The sequence below is a fragment of the Octopus sinensis genome, linkage group LG12, assembly GCF_006345805.1.
Source record: "Octopus sinensis linkage group LG12, ASM634580v1, whole genome shotgun sequence".
Taxonomy (NCBI): Eukaryota; Metazoa; Mollusca; class Cephalopoda; order Octopoda; family Octopodidae; genus Octopus; species Octopus sinensis.
Genome location: NC_043008.1, coordinates 8,071,799 through 8,078,258, shown reverse-complemented (window position 1 = coordinate 8,078,258; position 6,460 = coordinate 8,071,799). Strand labels below are relative to the sequence as shown.

The following is a 6,460-nucleotide window of genomic DNA, read 5'->3' as shown; positions in this document are numbered from 1 at the left end:
TGGATAGCTGTAGGAAAGAAGCCTGATATCATCTTTCTTGTAAATGTGGTCATCCGATAGTCCCCACAATTATCACATAACACTCCAATATAAATGAATATTTGAGAAGATTTTTGTTGGTTTGTATTTCATTTATATTCGCACACACAATCATGCTCTCACATACACACACTCAGTCACACAACAATATCGAAAACTATTTTTTCAGAGATTCATTGCAGGGGGTAGAAATTTCATCTACGTCCAACCAGATGGTACTACTGGCCATATATATTCCAAAAAGGTGAGGTTTTGTTTATACTGAAATGAAGAATTAATTTTCTTATTTTTTTTAGAATTTTAAAGATTATTTGCAGATCGGGTGTTTTTATTTGAGATAATAAAAGTAATTATGTAATGTTTAAAAAGACATTCAACACTGTGTAAACTCCCGAGCAAATATGTCTCAGGAAAATATCTTTTCTATTCCCGCGAAGGGGATAATCTTGACAAATCACTTTAACTGAATCTGACGGGGATTTGCGGTTATCAAGATTATAAGATCCCAATTTTGAAATTCAATTTCAGAAAGGAAAAAAAAAAGGAATAAATTGTTTCTATTGGGGCCATCGCACACATTCCCGTTTGAAATATTTAACGATTTAATATACCTGCCTGGATAAAGTTTTCAATTTAAAGTGACACAGTGTCTGTCCTTGTGGTGTCCCTTTCTGTGTTGGAGGCTTTATGCCTAATAAAGAAATTGAACTATCACCATGCCTTACTGGTTTTTACCTCGAGAAAGGAACCCCGAGGAAGGAAATGTTCGAAGATTATAATGGACACAGGTTCGTGTGTCATATAGCTAGCTAGAGGCGAGGACCTCTTTGAGCTAATCACTCCCTCGATACCGCTGCCTCTCTGGAGTGCTTCACTGCTTCCTCCTCCGTTGCGCAGCGCACTCCCCAGTGGCGCATCCCCTTCCTCCTTTAATGCACGTTGCAAATCCCTCCACATTCCTAATGCACTCTTCTAAGGCCTCCACCGGTGCAATCCCCATCGGTCTCGCAGCCGCCTTCATGGTTCTAAACATTACTGCTCCTCCCGTCACGCCGGCCGACAGCTCCTCAGGCGGCGCCAGCTTCATAATTATTCCCTCCTTTGCAATCAACCTCTCACCCTCCTTCATCTTTCGAGTCTTCACCCCCATCTCGCGGACCTCCAACTCTTGCACGTTCACTCCCCCGCCCGCCGCGGCCGAACAACTTGGGTCACCCTCCGGCGCTTCTCCACTGTCCCACAATGGGAAACAAAAGAACAACAATGACAACAATTTCAACAACGTCAACAACTCGAACAAGAACTCAATAAACAATTCAGCACCCACCCACGCAAACACGACAATAATACAGCCCAAGGCACTACATGGTGACAGTTCAGTTTTTGACAGGCCGAAAAGGATTACCAGGTTTAAAAAAATAAAAATGATTGACAGGTGAGCTTTTAGTTAATCATGCAAATAATCGCCTCTGGGAATATTCCATTTTGTACTGTTATATTTTTTATCCGTACTAATATAACAAAGAAATAATTTAAGATTTAAGATTTGTGTATAAGTAGTCATTGGATCTAATCCAGATCGCATTTTCAAAAAATTTTAATATTTTTAAGTTTAAAAAATTAAAAACAAATTTAAGTTCAAAGTTTAAAAATTTAAATATTGCTAAATATTTATGATTACAACATATTAAACGTCTGTCTTTAATGATATGTTTTTATTTCTTTTACTAGCGCATGCTACTGGATATATTCATGCAAAGTCAACAAGATTATACTAATGTTAGACTCTTTGAGGAGGTTAATGTATGATGCTAATGTCGCGGAATTTTTTTTAATATTTGGGTGAATAAATGAATTCTCGTGTCCCCTATGTCTATTTTTGTAATCAATAGTACTCTATATAAATTTACCTATGCCCCGTACGGCTTACTGAACTAACTTTGTAAAATATATATATTGATATATATATATATATATATATATTGATAGAAATGGCAAGACAACAAAAGAATGAAAGAGACCTCGATATTATGTAAATAGTGGAATTTATCTATATACACGTCTATATACGCACAGAAAATTTTCATGTGGAATGTAGAATACAGACAAATTATGTGTAAAAAAATTTATGAGCAATGAAACTATTAACCAACATCTCTATAAATATCTAAAAAATATATAAAAATATATAATAAATATAATTAATATAAGCAATTTATCTCATACTCTTTACTTATATTTCTTATATAATTTTTATATATTTTTTACATATTTATAGAGATATTGGATTTATAGTTTTATTGCTCATATATTTTTTTACACGTAATTTTTCTGTATTCTACCTCCCACCCGGAAATTTTCCTGTGCGTATATAGTCGTTTATATGGATTATTTTGTGCGCGCATGTGGATGTGTACGTGTGTGTATGTGCGTATATAGACGTGTATGTTCGTGGATGCGAGTATGTGTGTATATAGACGTGTTTTATTCTTGTTTGTTTTTTATACTTTTTTACACATTTTTCTGTACTTTGTCTGTTTTTTTCATGTGCATGTGCGTATATTGACGTGTGTATGAACCGTTTTTGTGCGCGCGTTTGTGTGTGCGAGTGTGTATGCGGGTATGTATATTTTTGGCGAATGTATGGGTGAGCATGTGTGAGTTTCAAGTGAGGGGGTTGAGTATATACGTATAGGCGCATGTACGTGGGTGTACGGGCGCGCATGTATATGTATGGTGATGCGCGCTTACGCAATTACTATGAGGATTTTTACTCCCTTACCATTACTCCCTCCCTTTACTTAGCAGTCATTCTAATAGCTCTTAATAACGGTCAATCACTGAGTAATTTTCCTTTGTTTTAACGGTCAATTTCATAGAATTTTTTTCGATATCCCGATAACTGAAGAGATGCCGGCGTAGGTTTTCGCCCCGACATCCGAAATTCGGAGTTACATCATGGCTACTGAATAATTGTCACACATTATATTTACACACACACACACACACACACACACACACACATACATACATGTATATACACATATATATATACATATATATAATATATATATATATAATATATATATATATAATAATAATAATATAATAAATATTAGGGAATAAACCAAACTTACAGGGAAAAATCAGATTTAGGATTGAATCCAATTTTATAGTTAAATATTATATTATATTAAATTAGAGATAAAACCACTATTAGTCAAATCAAACAATGAAAGACTTAAGCCAATACATATGATTAATTTATATTATTTAAATATGTAACAATTATTAAAAAATATAATTAATATCCACTGCGATCGTGTCCTGCCTGCTGTCTTTAAATTTTTGAGTCGCAGTCATTCATCAGGTGGTTTCAAAATTTTTCTTGGCGAGTTTTAAACAATGAACTATTTAAATAATATATTTAAATAATATAAATTAATCATATGTATTGGCTTAAGTCTTTCATTGTTTGATTTGCCTAATAGTGGTTTTGTCTCTAATTTAATATATATATATATATATGTATGTATAGACGTATAGACGTATATGTTTGAATTTGTTCAGTTTTATTTCAAGATTCCATGCCAATACAGACAAGGCCCGTTTCGAACCTAGATCCAAGGCCCCTTCATTGGAAATTCGACATCAACAACAGAACATTTTTGTTTGTATATATATGTGATTGGTATTTAAGCAGTGTGTTACATATAATAGGACCGCTATAATTACAGGTATAAACTTGAGCTTGCAATCTGAATAATCTGTAGGTATATATGTATGACTAAAGAAAGTAGTCTACGGGGATCGCTTATAAGTTTTAATCTTATAAAATATTATTTACAGAATTATCAATCTTGTCACTGCTTACAAAAATATCATCACATATATATGTATATTGTTTGTTCACACAAATTCCTTTTCGGAAATATGTAATATATTTCTGGCTCCTTCTAAATTCCTGTAAATGAAAAATCCTTACCATTTTTATAGTCTCTCTATTCCACATTTTCGAAATCCTACGATGACAATTTCTTTAAATAACGTTATGAATCTAATTAAATTATCTTGTTATATATATTTCTTTACTACCCACAGGGGGCTAAACACAGAGGGGACAAACAAGGACAGACAAAGGGATTAATTCGATTACATCGACTCTAGTGCGTAACTGGTACTTAATTTATCGACCCCGAATGGATGAAAGGCAAAATCGACCACGGGGGCATTTGAACTCAGATCATAACGGCAGACGAAATACGGCTACGCATTTCGCCCGGCGTGCTAACGTTTCTGCTAGCTCGCCGCCTTATTACTTTGTTATATAGTATGTAGATGCATGCGCTTGGTAAACTGTCAAGGCATGTTTGTTGTTTCTTTACTTTCTATACAATTATATAGATGTTTCTCTCTCTCTCTCCCATCTTTTATCTTAGTTCCTCTCTGGGAAGTACTCCGTCGGTTACGACGACGAGGGTTCTGGTTGATCCGATCAACGGAACAGCCTGCTCGTGGAATTAACGTGTAAGTGGCTGAGCACTCCACAGACACGTGTACCCTTAACGTAGTTCTCGGGGATATTCAGCGTGACACAGTGACAAGGCCGTCCCTTTGAAATACATATACAACAGAAACAGGAAGTAAGAGTGAGAGAAACTTGTGGTGAAAGAGTAGAGCAGGGATCACCACCATCCCCTGCCGGATGCTCGTGGAGCTTTAGGTGTTTTCGCTCAATAAACACTCACAACGCCCGGTCTGGGAATCGAAACCGCGATCCTATGACCGCGAGTCCGCTGCTCTAACCACTGGGCCATTGCGCCTCCGCCAGTTCCTCTCTACCACTCTCTCTCTATCAATCTCCCCTCCCTCCTTCTCTCTCTAAACTTACACAATGCACTTTCCTTTACTGGATTTTTTTAACCGACTTGGATTTCCTATAGTGACACTCTGCCTTTTTTATTCACGCTATATGCGTTGTTATTCTAATGAATTTCTTTATCTTTTCTTGTTGAACGTTTTATTTTTTAGCTGTCAATAATTTTTATATTCGACTATCGTTCCTCATGACATTATTCCGACATTAGTTTACAGCAGCTTAATTTAATAACTATCACCAATTGTGTAATTATCACAGATCATACACAGTTTTCACGAGGATCATGGAGGATACTGCCATGCCAAATAAGGAAAATATTTGTAATGTCATTATGATCGTTTACTTTGGAGTCTTCCAAACATCCTTATCTGCACATTCTTTCAGTCATTTAAAACTCAATTCCATATCTTAGCTACTGTTCCTATTGCATTCAGTTAAACATACATTGGAGTTTAACCACACGCTCCTCATTTCTTCAGCTATATACTTTCCAATTCATAAGCATTTATTCAATATCTACATGCATATATATGAGTGTACGTGTGTATGTGTCAGTTTGTATATTTTATGTGTGTATGTATTTACGGTATATATAAAAACTAATAAATTATATGATAAATATATTTGACAGATTTATCTGCCAGTAAATTATGCGTAGTAATTAATATAATAGTTGGAGGTCTATATCAAATTATGACATATTTGCAAAAAGTGTTTTTCAGATTGATAGAATTTGTCGAGAAATGTAAACGATTCCCTGCAATGTCACTAAATTCTTAAGGAAATGAATGTATTAAAATGCCTTCCTCTATCGCTTATCACTTAATAGTCGTATGTTTGCCGACTGCTACACAATAACTGATCACACATCTGTATGTTGGTTATTAATTCAAATGTATGTGTTTGTTTGTGCATGCACGTATGTTAGGACATACGTACACACGCACGCAATATAGAGGCTCACACACTGATACATATACATACATTTATATATATATATATATATATATATATATATGTATGTATTTATATATATATGTATATATGTATATATGTATATGTATATCTATATATCTATATATATATATATATATATATATATATATATATACGCGTACACAAACAAACACACAAACACGCACAGGCACACACACAGGCACACACACAGGCACGCACACACAGAGGCACATACACATGAATAGACACATATGGGTTATGTACAATTTTCTATATTTGAGTATGTGAGATGCTACGTAGTATCTAAGTGTATATATATATATATATATATATATATATATATATATATATATATACACTTAGATACTACGTAGCATCTCACATACTCAATATAGAAAATTGTACATAACCCATATGTGTCTATTCATGTGTATGTGCCTCTGTGTGTGCGTGCCTGTGTGTGTGCCTGTGTGTGTGCCTGTGCGTGTTTGTGTGTTTGTTTGTGTACGCGTACGCATGTGAGTATGTGTGTGTATGCACGCGTAGACAGATAAATATATATTTCATCATTCTTTCCAATAAATT

The 6,460-nt window shown here is 34.7% G+C and overlaps 1 long non-coding RNA gene across 1 annotated transcript in view; it reads left to right on the top strand.

Annotated features, from left to right (window-relative positions):
• Positions 1-686: 686 nt before the first annotated feature.
• The window catches only part of LOC118765510, a 20,625-nt gene continuing 14,851 nt past the window's right edge, over positions 687-6,460 (top strand). Inside the window, exons 1-2 of the long non-coding RNA XR_005001372.1 lie at positions 687-803; positions 1,584-1,587. This is a non-coding gene — a long non-coding RNA (uncharacterized LOC118765510). The remainder of the gene's footprint in view (positions 804-1,583; positions 1,588-6,460) is intronic.